The sequence below is a fragment of the Myotis davidii genome, unplaced genomic scaffold (assembly GCF_000327345.1).
Source record: "Myotis davidii unplaced genomic scaffold, ASM32734v1 scaffold157, whole genome shotgun sequence".
Classification (NCBI taxonomy): Eukaryota; Metazoa; Chordata; class Mammalia; order Chiroptera; family Vespertilionidae; genus Myotis; species Myotis davidii.
Genome location: NW_006288722.1, coordinates 561887 through 583605, shown reverse-complemented (window position 1 = coordinate 583605; position 21719 = coordinate 561887). Strand labels below are relative to the sequence as shown.

At 43.1% G+C, this 21719-nt stretch overlaps 1 pseudogene; it reads left to right on the top strand.

Moving 5' to 3' along the window:
- LOC102753212 overlaps positions 1-939 on the top strand; it is a 5256-nt pseudogene extending 4317 nt beyond the window's left edge.
- Positions 940-21719: the final 20780 nt, after the last annotated feature.

Sequence of the window (21719 nt, the reverse complement as noted above, 5' to 3'; positions counted from 1 at the left end):
GCTGAGCCCCCTGCCAGCTTGAAGCAGGTATCTGGAGTTTGTTTAGCTTCTATAATTGCAACATTGTTGTATCTGGAGCTCAGAGCTGGGCTGAGGCAGGGGGGAACCTTGGCTTCCTCCATCACTTGAGCAAGCAAGCCTCCTGTTCGCTTCAGCTGCGTGGCTGTCGGCCGCCACCTTTGTTGGCAGTTAATTTGCATATCCTGATGATTAGCCCATGGGAAGGGTAGTGAAGTTATGGTTAATTACCATGTTTCTCTATTATTAGATAGGATATTAATATTCTAGCACAGATGAGAAGCAGGCAGATCAGATTTTTTGATAATTCAGGCAGCCACTGGAAGGCTTACGACTCAACAACTGTCAAAGCTTAGGCTAGCTTGGGCCTCAAGGACCGCCCTCCCACCACAGTGACAAGGACTAGCAAGGATCTCCTGTAGTGGTCAATCTAGGGCAGCAAACCCAGACCAACACACACAGTGAAAAACCAAATCAAAAAGGATGCTGAGAACTGAGAAAATTAAATCCAGGTTTGCTCTAATACAGGGAGTGAAAACCAGGCCTGGGGCAGGGGCGGGGGAGAGGCTGGGGAGGGAAAAAGTCACTCCCTTTAAGCCAGAACCCCATGCTTCTGCAGTTGACCACAGTTCCTCATGTGTTCTGGACTCTCTGTGCCACAGCAGGATTCCAGAATTTCTAGGGATATTTCTGGGTGCAGGCAGAACTGATGGTCTCTTCTTGCCTTTGGCTCAACCTGACCTCTAAGTCTGGCTTTTCTTCAAGTATGATTTGAAGACAGTTAATCCAAATATCCTTAGCCTTCATTAATTCAACTCAACAATCAATATGGAACAAGTGTGGTGTGGTCATGTTATCACACAGTGCCTTAGGTCTCAAATGTTTATGTGCCATTGGTAAACAGGTGCCATTAAAGCCTAAGGAAATCAAGATAGTTGGTAGCTGTGATGGGGAGGGAGACAGATCTGCAAGGGCACCTGAAAACTCTAATTAGCTGCAATAACTGTGGGCATTGGCACCTCTGTGTGAATATAACAGAGACTGGCTTGGCGCTCCAATCCCATTTCCTCACCTGCAGACATAGGAAGCCTCCCTGACAATTAAGTTGAAGCCATGAAATAATATTTGCCTGTGCCTGGCCCTAAAATTTCCCACAAGAACCTTGACTCACTCTCCCTATATGCATGGTTGGAAGTGAAGGATTCTGAAATGATGGAATTTACAAGATGGAAGCAGTCAGAGTACCTGACTTTCTACTTGAAGAAAATCTGCCCATGGATGCCACAAAGCCTGAATTGGACTGTGACATAAGCAATAAATTCTTATTGGGTTAATTCATTGAGATTTGGGGATGGTGTATTAGGCTGCCCTACCATTGAGCAAGTATGGATTGGGGAGGGTCAGGTAGCCATTTTCCCCATTGCTGATGGTGACCTCAAGCATAAATATGTCCCTGGAAGCCCGGAATAAATGAAAGGAATTGGACTCCCTAGGCAGGTCTTAATCAGATAGCAGGAGCAGAGCCTCTTCATGGCCTACAGCCTCCCTAGTCATTGTCCGTCAATGGCTTCTCCTTCCAGCAAAATCCCTCCTACTCACAGGGCTATGGCCTGCCCAGTTGACCTCACACGTGCATGGTGGCACCACCTGCCACCAACTTCAGGAGGAAGAACAGCTTTAGAGGAAAAGCAAATGCAGAGACTCACACCCATAATAATACAATGGAAAGCTATTCACCAGCGTACTGTAGCTAGGGAGCCTGTTTCCAGAGGTCATCCAAGATATGAATTAAGTAAATTTTTTTAAACTTTCCCTTTCCCACCCCTAGACACCTGCCTGGTTGTTTCACTGTGGTGGTGTTGTTTACCAATGACATAATACTTTCTAAGCCTAAGGCGAAGTGGGATCATTTAGCCATTATATAGTGACCACTCGAAAAACTTCTGTTGAAATTAATAGGTACAACTGAGAGAGCATGGATCCTAGAGACACACCCTTAGCGTCTCCAAATCAGATTTGAAAAGAAACAGTGGCCATACTAATCCCACGGCAGTCCCACAGTAGGACCAGGGGTACCACAATCAACTGCAGAGTCATGAAGTTCTGGCTCGGAAGGAAGAGCTCTTCCCTTACCCGGCCCCATACACTGCCCAGTTGTGTTTCCTGTGTCTGAACCAAAATGCTAGAGATTCAGCATCATTAACCTTCCCCCAGTGTCCCTGAGGAATTGGCACTTCCTTGGGAAGACATGATATTCCCAGAGAGACAAAGACAGACAGAGCCTGAGGGCCCTGACCAAACCTGGTAATTTTGTGGAGAACCCAATCCTAACAATGGAGTGTTTCAGCCCTTTGTGAATTATTTGTATAGGAGTAAAAGGGCATTAAACTGAATGAGAGCCTGGATTTAGACTTCATAGGCAAATGGAGTCCTCAGTCCTTCCCCTGAGGTACCTACTGGAATGTGATATATGGTTCTTGGATGCTACCAGACATCCAAACAAACACAAACATATCTCTCTTTGCTCCCATACATTTACATGGAAGCGGAACTCCTGAGAGAAAAGAGCCTGAGTCCCTTTGACATCAAGCTATGATGGTGTGCCTGAGGAGCTAGCGTGTCCCAACTGAGACCAGCTGGCATGACCGAGCTACTATGTGTGGCCTAGAGGGAGAGAAGCAGGAAGTCACAGGGAAATGAGATCTTAGCTGATCCTAGAACTTGCCCTGACCCCACCAGCCCCAAATCAGGTTTATACCCACCAAAAGGGCTTGGGGAGGCTCTGAATGGCAATATTGAAGGCTGTGTCAATTGTTATGCTGTACTCCTTTGACTGGATATAACTCAGGGGAAAGGGCATTACCCTCCCTCCACTCCCCCCGCCACACACACACACACACACACACACACACACACACATTTTATAACTAGACATAACCCAGTAAGAGATGGCTCCCCTTACTGGGAAGGCTGAGGGTGTGAGGAGTTGCCAGGTGATGAATGGATTCTTTACCAGACTGCTTTTTCTGAAGTCTTAAAATTTGATTCACAAATGATTTGAAGTCCAAAATAGGAGCAAAATATTAACCTGCTCCCACTTCTTTTTCTGACTTCTGGATATTCTTAAACAGCATTCAATCATTTTTAAAACAAAAATTATAAAGAATAAAATTTAAGTGACTTGTAATACCACTTCTCAGACATTTGCTATTTTTTTTAAATAAATCTTTATTGTTGAAAGTATTAGACATTTGCTATTAACTATAAATGAAAGCAATATGATGCCTGGATATGGTTAGATAATCAAATATTACAGAAAGATATAAAAAAATTTTAAACCTGCCAATTTTATTTCCTAAAGGCAGCTACTACTTTTTAAAAAATGTTCTGTGTCACTCAGAAAACTATTGAGTGCATATATCATTATGCATATCTGTATTTTTTATTTATGTAGGTTATTCTGCACGTTAATTTCTGCACTTATTATAAAAAGTTTAGGTAGACCATAATCTAATTAACCAATTCCCTATTAATAAATATTAAGTAGTTTCAAAATAGGTTATTTTGTTGTGTTTTAAGCTTTGCAATATAAATAATTCCAATATAAACATTCTAGTACATACATGTTGGCACATTTTTACAAGTAGATCTATGAAGTAAATTTCTATGGCAGACAGGAAAAGACTTGTACTTGAAGAGATTTCCTATATTGCCTTCTCCATGTGCTCCTCCCTGCCCCCACTGTGTAACAGCAGTTCTGTCTTACTTAATCATCAGGGTCAGTTAGTCCTGTCGGGATGGTGAATCTATTTCTTTGCTGTCCTTTGTCACAAGGAGCCCAAAATATCCAGATGGCAGCCAAAGCTTACAGTTCAATAAAATTCTTGCTTTTTCCCAAATGAAAGTGTTTTCTCTTTAGGAATGCTTTAAATTCACAGAACCCAGGGATATAGGGGTGGGGAAAAATTTCCCTGAAGTTGGTCACTGGGAGTGACAGTACATAGGGCCACCCCTGCTTTTACCCCTTGAGTCCCAGAAAAAAGTGAAGATTTAAGATTCCGGGTATCAACTCTGATGGCCCTGCTCATGTGTAGGGTCCCATTCTCTCCCACCGAAGGCCCTGTCCTTGGTATAGCAGACCTGCCTTAGTTGAGAGACCTTCAGTGGAGCTCCTCTGCTCACATGGTTAAGCCCTGAATCTGATTCTCAGCTTGCTCTGCCTCTGGCTGCAGGGGATAAGAGTTTACCGTATATGCCTCCAAGGAGGTCCTCAGCTTTGACTTAGCTTTTAATAACTGATTAATTACCCTCAGCTCTTTTCCAGAGCGTGAACACAGTTACTGTTTCTCCCATATTTCTCAAATGCCTTGTAAGTAACGGCTGATGCATTCCCTTCCACCAGCCCATCGCCACAGTTCATAACCAGTGAACAACTGCACCGTCACCTCCTATCGGTGCTCTGACTACGGGCAGTGGAGCCACCCAGGTGGCCAGTAATCCAGCTCTAAAACCCCATCTCATCATGTGCTTTCTTAGAACAGTCCTGGTACCCACTGTCCCTGCTTGGGTTTCCCAGGAAGCAGCTTCTGAGATGGAGACCAACATGCAAGAGGTTTATTTAAAAGTGCTTTTGGTATCAACACCTGTGAAAGGGAAGAGAGGGAGGCAGAGTTGGGCAGACAGTGAAGTTTAGCTGCAGTGCAGTCTCAGTGGAACTCCTCCGTCATCTCTGCAGGGAGGTCTGAAGATGGATGACCCCTCAGAGCTCTCCTGAGTTGGGGGAGAGGGCTGGGCCTGTACCACTCATTAATCAATCACTGGGTGTGGGCTGCTGGGAAGGGGGCATGACTTGGGCATGGCAGCCTTCTTCAGCTAAAGAAATCCGTGAAGGATTTGATTGTTGAGAGCTTTCTGCCAGCAGCACCCCAACAGCTGGGTAATAAATCCTCTAATCGTGAAGGGTGACCCGGGCAGCAAATATTAGCAACCACCACATAACCTGCGCTCTGGAACTAGCCATACCTGTTAACCAACCCCTTGGGTACTCTTTGTCAACAGAAAAAGGTATCTGGGGACTATGTGCTCTTTCCTCTGTTCATTCCCAGGAACAGGAACCCTGAGCGGCAGGGTGTTCCTGACATCAGAGAGCCTGTGCCCTCCCAGGTGGCAGAATACAGTACAACAATACAATCATGTGGCTTTATCAGGAGACCTCCGTTCCCCACCAGATGGGCCTCTCCGTAGGTCTGCTTGAGTCTATGCACCGCATAGCAGCTGGCTTCCCCCAGAGCAGGTGGTCTGAAAGAGTGAGAAAGAGAAAGACTCAAACCCACTCAAGTCCTAATCTCTGACACCACAAACCATTCCTTCTGCCCCATCCTAGGCTTTTATGGCAAGTCACTATGTACCTCCTACACTTAAAGGTGACGGAGAAAGAGAAAGACTCAAACCCACTTAAGTCCTAATCTCTGACACCACAAACCATCCCTTCTGCCCCATCCTAGGCTTTTAAAGCAAGTCACTGTGTACCTCCTACACTTAAAGGTGAAGGGAATTATGCTCCATCATTTGAAGGAAATAAAATGAAATCATTGTAGTTATATTTTCAAACCACTACATATAGAGACAGGTTATTTTCCAAATCAACAGTGAGAAAGGGAATAGACTGGAGGAGTCAAATAAAAAAAGGTTTCTGTTTTTCCAGTAGTAAAAGTGTAATCTTGTCATACTTTTGTAATTAAAAAATAGAAATATTATTGACAATTGAAAATGTGGCAACCAGTGAACCTGAGTTAGAGCTAGACGCTCATCTAAGGAGCAAACTGTGACTTACTGCCCATCTCTGTCATGGTTTTTCCTGCCTGTCCCCACCCAAGGGAATGAGGAGCAAAATGATCATTGTTAAGAGCCTCTCAGAGGAGTCATCATTTTCCTAGCAATAAACAAGGAGTCAGATGACTGCACTTTATTGAGAAGCGAAAGGTTGGGGGAAAACATTAGACCCATTAGTCTGTTTCCTGCATCCCCATTCTTCATACACAATTTCATTTAATACGGAATCATCTTAATGGCTTTGATGGCTTGATTACAGGCTCTGGCTGGGGTACAGGCATCCCAGGGAAAGTGTCCAAGTGGGTAGACTGAGGGATTCTACACCCTCATAGACCCCTTAATCCAGGCCCTTGGGCTCACTCCCTTTCCTGTATCCCACATAGACTTCCATTCTCCAACATGCAGGGCCCATCCCAGTATCTCCAGGCAGGGGAACTCTGTGGGGGGATATGTCAATGTCCCTTGGGGGAAACCACACAGCAGCTCGGTAGGGTCTACCCTGGGACCTGATGGCCTTAATAGGAATTTTTTCTCTCCTGGGAGACACGAAGTCTCCACCCTTCCTGGGCCTTTGCTGACCCCTTCAGGTGAGGGAAGGAACACCAGCTGTGTCCACACCAGCATAATGCTCCATCTCCCCTGGCCCCTGCATCTCCCTTCCCTGACACTTTGCATGGGAAAGATGGCCAGAGTCCCCAAGCTTTGTGCTACATGAAGGAAACCTACCTGTCAGGGCAGCTACAGGAACAAACAGGACCTCCTCCTGCCTATAAGAGAGCACTTTGTAAATGTGGCCTATACCCTCATTGTACAAAGAAACATCCTGTGGGCCCCAAAGGCATTGCTAGAGGCACCTAAGGTGCAAGTCTAGTATTTGTCATTTGTTTGTGACTCCCTTTTGAAGAAAATCATACACTAGAGAACTCCCAGTTTGGAGACATTTTTGGATTGGCCAAGGCTGCTTCCTAAAATTGGGCTTCCTGCTGGTGTGGGCCAGGGTTCAGACATGAGACAACCCTCCAGAGGCTGTGGGCAATAAGAGCATCATTCTGACTCCATATGCTGCCCCTGGAGGCTACTTAAGAAGCAAAGTTTCTCTCTGACACCATTATGCAGTACAACATACCCTATCCCCAGCCTCTCCACTCCTCTGAGAAGTCTCACCAAGACCAGGGTCATGTGTCAACAAAGCCCTAGGGTCATCCTCTTTTAGGAATGAGGCTCCATCTCAGCAGCTTCCCTAGACGTAGCTCTAAATATGGGCAATGGTGCCTGGCCAGAGTGGCTCAGTTGGTTGAGCGTTGTCCCATGCACCAGAAGGTCATGGTTCGATTCCTGGTCTGGCACATGCCTGGGTTGTGAACTCCATCCCCAGCCTATTGATATTTCTGTCTCTCCCTCTCCCTCTCCCTTATTCCCTCTGAAATCATTAAAAAACATATTTAAAATACAGAAATGTGAGCAATGGTGTTTGCTTCCTACAGAGTAATGAGGTGGTGAAGATTTTCCCAACACTTCACTGGTCAGACTGGCAAAGACAGTGCTTTAATGGGGAATGTCATTAAAGGTGAGTTAACAAAGGGCAGATTGAAGCCTATAAAATAGGGATTAGTGTTAGGCAAAATAGCAACATTTGTCTTAAGGGTTATTCTTTACCCGGTCACTAAGCCCACGTGAGAATGAGCTTGAAATGTTTAGGCTGCTACACTGCGGATGTCGTATAGTTCTTCACAAGAAGTAGCATAGTCACTGAATTCCTGCACTGTAAGCTTTTTTGATAGAATTTAACCTGGAAGTTGTCCTCTCTTCCAGAGCCAGGACTAGGCCCTGGCTGAGTAGCTCAGTTGGTTAGAGTGTCATCCTGATACGCCAAGGTTGTAGGTTCAATCTCAGGTCAGGGCACGTACAAGAAGCTATCACTGAATCCATAAATAAGTGGAACAACAAACCTCTCTCTCTCTCTCTCGCATAAATAAGTAGAACAACAAATCTCTCTCTCTCTCTCTCTCTCTCTCATCAATCAATAAAAAGAGCCAGGTCTAGTTATAAATAGCTCAGTGCAGAGGAAAAAAGACGAGCCATTCTCAGACATTAAACAATATGAATTTTTGCAGAGTGAGCAATATACTACCTGAGACAGGCTCAGTAAACCACAGTCAACCCCAAAGATATCTCCATCTTAATTCCCGAACTTGTAAATGTTTCCTTTTATGGCAAAAGCATGCTGTGGTTACATTAAGGGTAGGAGATGGGAAGACTATCCTGGGCTATCTGAGTGGCCCTAAATGTCATCACAAGTGGCCATGCAAGAGGGAGGCAGGGGATGTGATGGGAGTGGAGGCTGAAGTGATGCCTTTTGAAGGTGGAGGAAAGGGACACAAGCCAAGGAATACAGGCATCACTAGAAGCTGAAAAATATAAGGAAATAGTCTCTTCTGAGAGCTTCCAAAAGGAACCAGCCCTACCAACACCTTGACTTCAGCCCAGTGAGTCTGATTTTGGACTTCTACCTCCAGAACTGTAAGATAATAAATTTATATTGTTTTAAGTCACTAAATTTATGGTAATTTGTTCCAGCATCAAGAAACATACACTATCTTTAAGTCTATCATTGTGTGTGTGCTTTTTTAATCCTCACTGAGGATATGTTTTTATTGATGAGAGAGAGAGAGAGGGAGAGAGAGAGAGAGAGAGAGAGAGAGAGAGACATCAATGTGAGGAGAAACATCCATTGGTTGATTGACATAGGCACCCTGATCTGGAATCGAACCCGCAACCTTTTGGTATATGGGACGACACTCCAACCAACCAAGCCACCCAGCGAGGGCGATCATGGTGTGTTATTTTTTAGTGCACAATTTAATAATTTTGACATATGTATACATATTTCATATGATATTGAAATCATTACCACAATCAAGATAGTGAACATACCTACTCATTACCTCCAAAAAGTAACTCATGCACCTCTGTAATCCCTCATCCCGGCACCCCCTGAGCCACCCTTCCTCCCTTTCAGGCAACCACTGGCCTGCTTTCTGTCACTATAGATTAGTTGGTTTTATATATAGGGTGTTTCAAAAGCTTGTAGACATACAATTTTTATAGATTCTATTATATTTTGAAAATGAAATCTATTCTAATAAACACTGCCTTTATAATTATTCAGTGTTTATACATTTTTGGGACACCCTATAGATATAATCAGACAGTATACACTCTTTTTTTATCTGACTTCTTTCACTCAACCTAGTTATTTTGAGCTTCATCTATGTTGCGTGCATACCAATACAGTTCCCCACCCCCCATCTGTGGTTTTTCTTCCTGCAATTTCAGTTACCTGCAGTCAACCACAGTCCAAAAATATTAAATGGAAAATTCCAGAAATAAACAATTCATAAGTTTTAAATTGCACACTATCATGCTACTCATAACCTGATGAATTCTCTCCTTCCCTCTCAGGACGTAAATCACCTCTTTGTCCAGCATCTCATGCTGTATATGCTGTGTATGCTCCCTGCCCAGTACTCACTTGTAGCCATCTGGGCTATCAGATGGACTATGGCAGTATCACAGTGGTTGGGTTCAAGTAACCCTTATTTTACTTAGTATTTTTTGGCCCCAAAGTGCAAGAGTACTGTTAACTGTTAATGATGTTAACAGTTCAGATATGCCAAATACAAGCTGCAAAGTTTTTCCTTTAAGTGAAAAGGTAAAAGTTCTCAACTTAATAGAAAAGAGATTGTATGTTGTAGTTGCTAAGACCAATGATAGAATTAATCTTCTATGTGTGAAATTGTGAAGAAGGGAAAATAAATTCAGGCTAGTTTTGCAGTTGCATCTCAAACTGCAGGTGCATCTCATCTTATAGGCATTTTCTCATTTCACATCACAAGAAGAAGGGTGAGTACAGGACAATAAAATCTTTTGTGTGAGAGAGACCACATTCACATAACTTTTATTACGTTATTATTGTTAATCTCTTACTGTGCTTAATTTATAAATTAAACTTTATCATGAATATGTATAAGTAAAAACATAGTATATATAGGGTTTGGTATTATCCAGTTTCAGGAATCATGGGGGTCTTGGACCCTTTCCCCTGTGAGCAATGGGGGACTACTGTAGTGAATTCCCTTTTGGCGCGAGGTAGCATTCCATCGCATAGATATACTACAATTGGCTTATATACTCACCTATTAGCAAACATTTGAGTTGTTTCCATTTGGGGTATGATACATAAAGCTCCTACAAACATTCATATGAAAGTCTTTGTACGCTTTCAGTTTCCCTGTGTAAATACCTAGGAGTGGAATGGCTAGGTCATATGATAGGTGTGTGTTTTACTTTTCAAGAAATTGCCCAATTGCTTTCCAAAGTGGTTGTGCCAGTTTACACTCCCAGCAGCAATAATAACTTGCTTTTACATATTTCAGTGTATTTTACTGTTTCATTATGTAGAGCTCCTCTCCAACCCCTAAATACAGTAAATAAATGCAGTGTTACTTTAATGAAAAGCATGAATATAAACAATAGAGAGTAAAAGAGAACATGAAGATAAGCCTAAGGAGACTAAGATAGAAAGAAAAATGATAGTCAGAGGGAGAAAACTGGAGAAGAGGAAAGGGGTAGAGGAGAATAAGAGTGATAAGAGAGGGAGAAATGTGAGAAGGTGGTATCAGACCCCGCTAGAAACAGAAGGCTCATGCATACCAGGCTAGTTGAGGTTTTTAAAAAGGGACTATTTCAAAGAGCTTATGAAACCAACAACGATTACTTTGGTGCCTTGGTTACTGCCTCTAGGCCTGAAGGGTCTCAGGATAGGGAGATCTGGGGCACCCGCAGAGAGTAGCAACAGGAAAGGGCCACCATTGGGATGGGATGAAACCATTCCTCCTAAACTGGGAGGGAGTGAGCTGCTGTACTAAACATCTCCACCTCCCTCTGCACGCCCCTTCCCCCATCCATATCCATATCCTGTTTATGATGGTTTCCATCAGCCAAACTCAACCAAAAGCCAGAAGTCATCAGGGTATGTTGATGACACCTATATGGACCAGTCTCCCTGGTTGGGAGTGGATGGATGGAAAAGGGAGGGAGGGGCAAAAGAAGATACCCAGTACAAGAGCCAACAGAGGAAAAGGACCAAGAGCTAAGCTGTTTTCCCATCCGCCTTTATTAACGATATGAAAAGATTGAGAAAACAATATATAATGATTTAGGCACAGGACACGGGAAGACAGTGCTTTGCAATGTACACAGCTATGCACCAAAATGTTGATTACAATTCATCCACTCAGTTTTGAGATCTATTTTGAAGGAGTTATTAACTTGGGCTTTAAAAACAAACAGAATAATTAATTCTAAAACTGCTGCTATTGCAGATCTCAGCTTGATTGTAACCTCATTAAAAAGGGAAAAACTCTTCTAAATCATGAAACACAGCGCCATGGATTTGTGTGACTATGAGCTAAAAGAGCAGGTATCTGCAGCAGGAAAGCTGAGTCTGAAGACCAGGGACACAAATATCTTTAAACCTTAGAGGAGACACAGAAATTTTAGTAGGTCGGGTCCTCTTGGCAGATGGTTATCTTCGCCTCTGGCAGATGTGAATTTGTGGTTAATTATCTTCATTTTATTCATTCAATGTGAGGACTGCTGGTGAAAGAACAAGATGATCAAGGGAAGAACTCAAGCATCTGTCAGATCTACTGGAAGAGTTGGCAACTCTCTCTGCATCCTTTTTTCATTTTCTTTTAATCCCATAAAACCCTAAACTTCATCTCCCTTAAATTATATCTACATTTCATCTTTTATGGAATCTGTGGGGTGTCCATAAACAAGCCTTTCATAATAAGATATTTTTTAAATTCTTTCTTATTTCATGTGGGAAAACTGAGGTCTTTTTTCTCATTTATTTTAGTAAAAACTGAAGGCTTGAACATATCAATGCCTGGTATGGATGAATTCATCAGCCACTTTTTACAAAGTGGATGCCAACAGGAAACTGGGATGATTGGTAGCAATTTTGAAATCTGGAGACACAGTCAAGTTCTCTTTAATGACACTTTCTGATGATTTGGGTTTTTGTTCTATTTGCTCAGAACCTCTGGAGGGGAAAGTTACGAAAAGTCAAGCTTATATTGTAATTAATTGCTTCTTCTAGTTCCCATAGTCCAAGAATCTAATGAGGTGATACTAATAAGACAAGCAGACTGCTATGGTTCCACACATTCTGATAGGTGGAAAGATAGTCAACAAAAATTTCTATTCATCTGCTCACAAACGTGAGCCAATCAGGGGTAGAGTTAAATATAAAGTCAGGAGTTTAATTCCACTTCTTTTACTCACTAGCTGAATATGCTTAGGTAAAATCCACTCAGTTCCTGTGTCAGTTTCCTGTAGCTTTCCAACAGAAGGACCATGTGTGCCAAGAATAAGCCACTGGACAGTGGGCATAAGGTCATTCAACAGAAATAGCCCAGGACAGATTTAATGGTGTGAACAGGAAGTGTCACAAAATGCAGGTAAGGAACAGCCTAGGACAGCACAGCAGTGAACAGAAAAGGACAGAACGCAGCACAAAGAAGCAGAGCACAGAAGGTTCATACAGAACTGAGGCACAGGCTGAATCATCCCACCACACGGAGCCAGCAGTCATCCCGGCATTAGGTCGTCACCTTAGGAAATTAGCAGCAGGCATTTTGTAGGACATCTTTTCTTTTTCTTTTTTCTAATCTTCACCTGAGGATATTTTTTCCATGAATTTTTAGAGATAGTGGAAGGGAGAGAGGAAGACGGGGAGAGAGAGAAAGAGAGAGAAACATCAACGTGAGACACATCAATTGGTTGCCTCCCGCATGCGTCTGACCAGGGCTGGGGATTGAACCTACAACTCAGGTAGGTGCCCTTGACTGGAAATTGAACCCACAATTCTTTAGTGCTCTGGCCAACGCTCTAACCACTGAGAAACACTGGCCAGGGCATGTAGGACATCTTAGAGTCTCCTCAGGAATACAATTGATGAAGATCCTAGAATAGCAAACTTGGAGCAAGTTCATAAGCAAAGGCCCTATATTAGTCTGGGCCTAATACCACAGACTGGGGGGCTTTGACAACAAATTATTTCTCACAGTTGAAAAGCCTGGAAGTCCAAGATCAGGGTGTTGGCAGGTCCAGTTTTTCCTGAGGCCTCTCTCCTTGGCTTCTCACTGTGTCCTCACATGGTTTTTCCTCTATGAATGCACACCTCTAGTGTCTCTTCCTATTCCTGTAAGGACACAAATCATATTGGATTAGGGCCCCACCTTTTGACCTCCTATAACCTTAATTACCTCTTTCAAGGCCCTATCTCAAAATATAGTAGCATTGGGGGGTTGGGCTTCTACATATGAATTAAGCCTATAACAGGTCATGATAACAGAGAGAGCTCTGTGCAGACTGACATATTAACAGGAATAATGAGACACACAAAGAATATGGAAAACACAACAGGGTCAAAAGTGTAGGTAGAAGGAAGAATGTATATGGCATATTTAATTTGTTTATTTATACACACACACCCACAGGCACACACAGACACATTCTGTTTCTATATTTTGGCTTTGTTTTGTTTCAATGTGATTTGGGATTATGCACCTTCTCACATAACTTTCCACTTTTTCCAAAACATTTTGCCTTACAGATGGTATATAGAGATATTTTTAGGTAGCAGTTAACAGAAAAAAATAAAGTCAAAGTGCTTTAATAAGTATTTATGGTTTTCACCAAAATAAATGTTTTTTTAAATTTTGATGAAATTAAATTAACTGGTCCTCATAATTATATAAATGTAGTCTCATTAAACCTGATAATGTCATTGATGAGATTTTTTGATCCCCAATAATTTGACCAACTACAAAGCAAACTAAGATTTTTGTGTTAGTTTCATTCCCAAAGAAAAGAAAGGCGAATGAAAAAAGATAAAATCTTCTGGGTCACAGAAAGAACTCAGGACTATTCCCCCTGTCTCTTTGCATGAATTTTACCTCAAACACACACATACAAAAACTACTTCAAACGAACCACTACCATTAACTCAAATCTGATCAATAAGGTCAGCAGAAGAAGGCTTGTCTCCGTGCCATTAGAGAAAATACACCACCATTATTTAGGACACCTGTGGACAAAGGCATCTGAAATGTTCCCCCTTGAAAATAGTAGGAAAAGTAAATAGCATCCTTTTAGATTCTGTGAATGAGGACAATGTGGCTGGAATTGATTATACAGGGTCTTACATAAAAATCCTTGTGCTGCTTTAATTTAACTTTAAAGCTTTGTTACATCTGGTGGTCGAAATAATTAGAACACATGCATTATGAGATAAAACAGTACATTATCCCCTGCTCGCTGAAGTGGACTTCAATGCTGCTGGTCATAGAACAGAGTTTTCCTTCTCAGCTACAGCAATTATTTGTAATTTCCTGAGGATCCAAATAAGCAGCACAGTTATTCTGTAAAGGGCCCAGGGAACACCAGCCAGCAGTCGCCTGATGCAGCTGGAACTCATGGGCAGAGGGTCATCAGGGCCCCTGGCCTCCTGCAGTGCGGTGTGCTGGGCCAAATGAATGGACTATGCTGTGGAGACGGACAGTACAGTGCCCGCCCCTGTACACTTCCGTTTGTGAGATGTGCATAAAAGTGGCCTCACAGCCCTAACCGGTTTGGCTCAGTGGATAGAGCATAGGCCTGCAGACCAAAAGGTCCCAGGTTCAATTCTGGTCAAGGGCATGTACCTTGGTTGTGGACACATCCCCAGTAGGGGGTGTGCAGGAGGCAGCTGATCAATGTTTCTAATTCTCTATCCCTCTCTTTTCCTCTCTGTAAAAAATCAATAAAATATATTTGTTTTTAAAAAGTGACCTCACACGTTTTAGCTATGCACACCAGTCCCAGTCTTTGGGGCCTACTATTTAGGTGAATTCTCTGCGATGCCACCGCTCCCAGACCTTGGAGAACTGGGAGCCCTCAGTCCCACGGGCCATTGAATCTGAGAGCTGGTTCATTATCAGGCAACTTAGAGAGAGGCCCAGGGTCAGTGTCCGGGTCCTGAACCAGACAGCCCTGCTTGTCTCCACAACATACAGCAGGATACAGTTGTGTACATGCACACACACAACATGCTAGTACACAGTGTACAGTTGTGTACATATACATACACAACATACAGTTGTATATAACAGTAGACAGTTATGTGGGGGTTTTGTAATTAATATATTTTAATTTTTAGAGGGGTTTTAGGTTCTGGGTAACAATGATGTGTCAATGTAGGTTCAGCAATTGTAACAAATGTGCCTTTCAGGTGGAGGATGATAACCAAGGGAAGGGGGGCCGCGCATGTGTGCAGGCAGGGGTTATATGGGAAATCTCAGTAACTTCCACTCAGTTGTGTATTTCTAATGTTTAAATGTAGACACATTTGCTTATACTTGCCTTGTTACACATGTCCCATCACTGAGATGATCTAAAATACATCGGTGGAAACTGTACGGTGATTTCTTTCATCCCACCTTAAAACTGTTGGTCCCCCGGAAGACTCAATAGAGCTGATCAGAAGTGTTGACAATGGCCCCCTTGCTTTCAGACAAAATGTTGAGAGGAAAACATCACTTACATCCACTGAACACTTCATACTGTGCTGTTGTCCTAAACTTCAGCAAATTGGCTATTCCCCCTGTATTTCTTTAGTTTTTAATAGCTTTGCCATCACCCAAGCTAGAAATCATAAAGTCATCTTTGCTTTATCTTCTAATCCATCACTCCCTGAATTCCAGCCTGTCAAAATTCGCTGATGCTACTTCACAAGTCTCAAATGTCATGTCACCTACTCTCCATGCCCTACCACTACCTTCAGTCACACCCTCAGCATTCCCACCTGGGCTATTGCAACAGCCTGCCTCACAGCCATCTGTGCCTGCTTCACACCCATAGCCACCAGTTGTGTCTGTCATTCCTTTACCAAATGTTGATTTCTTACTGTGAATAAAATTGTGTCTCACTAAAGACACAAGGTACCTCCCCTGCTCTTAAGGATCTCACATCTAAAAAGCAAATTCCTTTTTGTCACTCACCTACCTGAAATTTTTCAGGGGATCCCCATTGCTTGTAGGATGAAATAAAAACTTACTAGCATCGCACAATTTGCATTATTCATACTCTTAGGATCTGCTCCCCGTCACACTGCTCTGCCTCCTCTCCCACCCTTTTCCACGTGCATCCAGGCTGCAGCCACCTGGAGGCTGCGCACCTTTCTAAGACACACAAACTGCCTGGCTGGTTTGGCTCAGTAGATAAAGCGTTGGCCTGTGGACCAAAGGGTCCCAGGTTCGATTCTGGTCAAGGGCACATGCCTGGGTTGCAGGCTCGGTCCAACGTGCAGAAGGCAGTCAATCAATGATTCCCTCTCATCATTGATGTTTCTATCTCTCTCTTCCTCTCTGAAATCAATAAAAATATATTTTTAAAAAAAGATTCACACAAACCACATCCTTTACCTGCAATGCCCTCTCTCTAGGAAACTCTTGGAATTTTCTTCAAAATAAGAGCCCTGTCTTCCCTCCCCAGGCCAGTAGATTTCTCCGTCCTCTGGCACCCCAGCATTTCCTATGTAGCTGTGTGATTTCCTTGAATGTCTGTCTCCCCAGAGGACTGTGAGCCCAGAAGGCAAGGGCCAAAGTACCTTGTTAGGGGTGGGCAGGCAACTTCATTTATTCGGTGCCTGCTCTCTCTGAGAGCCTTACTGACATCCTATTCGACCCTCCCAGCAATCGCAGGTGGCATTAGAGTGTGGAAGGAAAGGCAGTACAAGTCGGGGTTTTCCCAGAGACAACCAGTTGGGTCCCTGCCTCGGGTCCCCACAGGACATTACTTTGGAGAAGTCCCTGTGGCTGACCGTCTGCTGCGAGTTTAGGGCTCAGAAACCTGGTTCTACCAGTGCAGAGAGTTCTGCCCGTTCTACGGTCTCTCAAGGGCGGCAGCAGCCCGAGCAGGCTCCCACAGTGTACTGTGCATAAGCCAGAATGCCAAGTCGGAAATATTCCAGAAACACTACTGACGTACGTACAGGTCATACTATACACACCAGGTGCTGAATGCTCTGACATGATTCCTCACAAGTGTGAGGCAGGTGCTATGAATATCCCCATTTTTCAGATGAAGATACTGAGGCACAGGAAGGTCAACTAACTTGCCTAAGGTCACCAGCTAGGAAATGCAGAGCCAGAACTTGAATCTGGTTCCAAAGTGAGTGCTTCTAACTGTTTTGGTAACCAATGAGAAATAACTTCCAAAGGGACCTGCTATCCTCATCTTCTGATGACAAGTTTTATTCCTGTGGGGCAGGCCATGTGGGAAGCCAAACAGTGCCAGGAGAGGGTTCCTTGGTGCAAATGTTACTATGATTCAAATGTTTGCTGGGGTCAGAGCAGCCCATTGCATTCCTTTCCGCAAACATACCACACCTGTCCCCGCACCCGGCCCTGAGCGGTGAGCGTAGACCAGTATGGACACCCGCCACTCCTCCCCTGGGGCATCTCTGGTTTCTCAGCTCTTGTTCTGATGAACGAGTTAATATTTTCATTCAAATTTCAGCCCATCTGAAGTGGCCTGAGAGTCATTCTGCCTCCTTAAAGTAGCATGGCACGTCTCTGCTTTGATCTGTTTTATGTTGATTTTATAGTTTACAGCTCAGAGAGCACTTACTTCCCCGCTCCCCATTTCCAAGTTTTGCAGGTAGTCTCACTGTTGCCTCCTCATTCAACCCCCAGATAATACTACCTGTATTTGAGGATGACCACACAGAGATGAAGGTCACAGAGCTTGTCCCCAAAGTAGGACTTGAACCTAGGCCTCTCACTGCTACTCCTGTTCTTCCCTTACCAATGATTAAGGAGAAGAATCAATGAGGACCTGCCGCTACCCCAGCACCGCTGGCCCCAGATCCCTGGCCCAGCCTGGTGTGTCTGCTTCCTTCCCACCCCAGCAGCCACCTGTTCTAAGCCTCGCTGTTATCTTCACTTTATGCACCAGAGGGTCGAGCCAGAGCAGCTCCCCACCCCACACCACACCTTGGTTTCTATCGGCGCCACACCACAGCAGTGGTCCTGTCCTCACTTGCCGCTCCACCCCATGGCACCCGCGACACACACTTGCCCTCTGTGGTCTTTGCCACTGTCTCTACTCATCTTTTGCTTTGCAGCTTTCTTCTCCCTTGGTCCTCAACCTCAGGATTCAGCCTGGTCTCTGCCACTTCAATCAGACTCCCAGGAGGGCCCATGCCCACCTGCTGCCCTCTCTCTAGCCTCAGCGTGGTCTCCACTCCCCACCCTTGCAATTACTCAGCACACTGACTAAATTTTCTGGATTTCCCAAGATCACACTGATTTGGACTCTTCTGTCGCATGATCAGACCATTTGGCCCAATTTTTGGATCAGAAATATAGTCAATGTAGATACAAATGCCTGGGTATCATTTTTTAATCATTGGTGCCACATGAACAAGACACAACATTCAAACGGCATCAGAGTATAGAGTAAAAATTAAGTCCCTTCTTAGACCGGTTCCCAGGCCCACAGGCTCCCAGTCACCCTACTCAGACACGGTGCCTATGAGCTGTTTCTTATCCTTCCAGACAGAGGCTATGAATCCCTGACCCAGGGGATGGGCAACTCTTTATGATTTATAAATTTAAAACTCATTCAAAGGAAGAAATAAAAAAATAAATTAACCTCTCAGAGGTTAATTTCTATCAGTAAAATAGAAAGTCAGTCCCCCCTCCCTAAATAAACGCATGTGATTTCTCTAAATTGCATTTCAATTTTTAACTACATGTGCACGCTTTTCATTGTTTAATCATGGTTATAAAAAGTTTAGTTCTACTTCCATTGCTAGTTTCATACACACATTTCACTTTCATTATTTTTAATAGCTACACAATATTTGTTTCTGCTAAAACCCAGTTGGGGTTTGGGTGGTGGGGGGGTGTTATTTCAAGTTTCCATAATTATAAATAATATCAGTTAACCATCTATAACTTTTTCTTCTTTGCATTATCGCTTTAGGATAAGTTCCTGGAGTGGTATATTGAATCTAGGAGACAGTTCACCTCACATTTAGCCAAATAACTCTGTTAGAAAGGTGACAGCAGATTGCAATGCCTTATATAGCTATAAGCATGCATCTTTCATTTCATCAAATTCAGCAATTATACTTATCAACGAAAATGCTTCCTCATACCGTTCTCACTTATGCATTTCTATAAAAGCTAACTCAGGTCAGTGGCATCTGTTTAGGTTTAAGTGTTTAATGCAGATTCTGCTAGAAGCAGTCCTCAGAGCCTATTGAGATAAGGTGGGTGACTGCTGGATTTCTAGGACTCTGAAGAGCTATGGGTCTTTGTCCCATTCCACATGAAGGAGAATTTGGCCAGGTCAAGAATAAACAGACACATTCTCCCTCGCTCCCATCCTTGATGATATTGCCCTGGTCGATGTGGCTCAGTTGGTTGGGCATCCTGTGCAACGAAGGGTTGCCACTCGATTCCCAATCAGGGCACATGCCCAGGTTTGAGGCTTACAGGAGGCAGCCCATTGGTGATTCCCTCACTTCAATGTTTCTCTCTCTCTCTTCCTTCCTCTCTGTCTGAAAATCAATTTCTTTTAAAAGTAGCAAAACTCTCCTCCTGGGGGAGGGGAGACATATGTAGTACTATCTGTAATACGTTAAATAATAAAATTTTAAAAAAGAAAGAAATGAAAAAAAAAGTGATCTTCTCTTTTCACCCGTTATTGCAGATGCATTGTCCTTATTGTTTTAAATGTATATGAGACCCTCTCAGTTTGAAGAGCAAGCCCTGAAATTAACTTGGGCTCTTCACTTATCAGCTATGTCCCTTGGGCAAATCACTTAACCTCTCGGAGGTTAATTTCTATCAGTAAAATAGGAAATTTAAAATATTGGTCCACCTCACATAGTTATGGGGGAAAAAAATCAAGTGAAAAGGTGTAAGAGTGTGAGAACTGTATTGCAAATAGCAAGTTATTCCTCAAATGTTCATAAGTATCCTATTAGACCATCTGAGTCTTCTCTGTTTTCAGTCTAATCTCTTATTGATTCTAGAAAAGTGTATTCTTGCATCTTTAATTATTGATTGAATGCCTTTTATTTTGGTTGCTTATTCAGGAAGTCTAACCATTCAAAAATTGAAATGCTAAATTCTATTCCCCAGATCTGCCTTCTGAATGTTTCATTTCCCGATTTTGTTTCTTAAAATTTTGGATATATTGCCCAAGTTGTGGGTTTTTTTGCTTTATTTTTTAATGATTTAAGTGCCATTTCTACCTGTGCAACTAAAACATGAACATTTTCAGTTTCTGTTTTGCAGTGATTATTACCTTCATTCTCTTTTATTCTGACCTTTTCTCACTTGAGAGGATATAGTGTCCACTTCCTTTCTTTGAAAAAAGGCTCCAACCACTCTCTGAATTTTGTGTGGTTCCTGCTGCTGCTCTTTTTCAGGATTAATTAAAGTTTACTGTGTTCTTTGCTCTTTTGGGGGGTGATGAAGCTTCTTCAGGGAGCCCACATCAATTTTTCAAGTTGAATGCATGCTCCCTTAGGTTACCTTAGTGCTGAAAATTCTTTAGTGAAATTTCTGATTGACTTTAATAGCATTTGTAATTAGGAGTTTGATTGGGTTTCTAGTCATTCCGCCATCTTCCGGATAATTTTCCTACTATGTCAGTTCTTTCTACCTTCTGTTTCAATAGAGTCTAGAAAGAATCCAAAGACCAAAGAAGGGATTAGAACCAGAGAACCAAACATTTTCAATAGTAAACTGAAAAATGCCTTCTTGTGTTTTTTGCAGCTGTTAAGGTTCGGGTTGGGCCTAAGATAGGGGTAGGAAGGATGGAATACAGAAATAAAATCTTATCAGAAACCCCTTAATAACTCTATTTATTAACTGCATTCCTAAAGTTTCTGAACCTTCCAGGCATCTTGTAAGCAATAAAGGCTACCTTGGTTTCCTTAGCTATAAATGAGGGGGATGCTAAATTATTTCCAAGGTCTTTTCCCAGCTCTGAATTTCTACATTAAATAATCTTTAAACTGCAGGGATGAATTGATGCAACCAGAATATCCCCACTTCCTGCCACTGCACCTTCAAAATGTATATGTATGTTCTCTCTCTCTCTCTCTCTCTCTCTCTCTCTCTCTCTCCCCCCTAGTTGATTTCCCCTTCTATAAATTTTTGAATTTGACTCTTATTAAACGTAAAATGAACCAGTGTAGGGGAAAAAGAGAGAACTGAATAGGAAATGCCTCCCTCTGGGATCAGTGCAGCCTCTACTTCCCAGATAAGCTCCAACACATGAGGTACCTAAGAGGAGACCCCACCGGCAGCCAAGGCATGGTTGAGACACTATGTCTCAGTTTGGTCTGGACTCTGGGGAGGTTCGGGGGAGGAATAGAGGTGACAGTGGGCAGAGGAGGGGGGCGCTGTTTGTGGCCTTCTGGTGGACATGCTGTAGAATTCCAGCCTTCTCTGCATGGGAAAAGGCACCTGAGCCCATCTGGAATGGCAGCCTCAGATGGTTCCACCAGTGACATGAAACCCTAACCGAGGAGAAACCAAGATGGCAGCATAGGTAAACACTGGAGATTGATGCCTCGCACAACCACTTCAAAAATACAACTAAAAGACAAAACAAACATCATCCAGAACCACAGGAAGGCTGGCTGAGTGGAAATTCTACAACTAGAAGGAAAGAGAAAAGCACACTGAGACTCAGAGGAGGTGCGGAAATAAAGTGCAGAGATACGGAGGCGCACG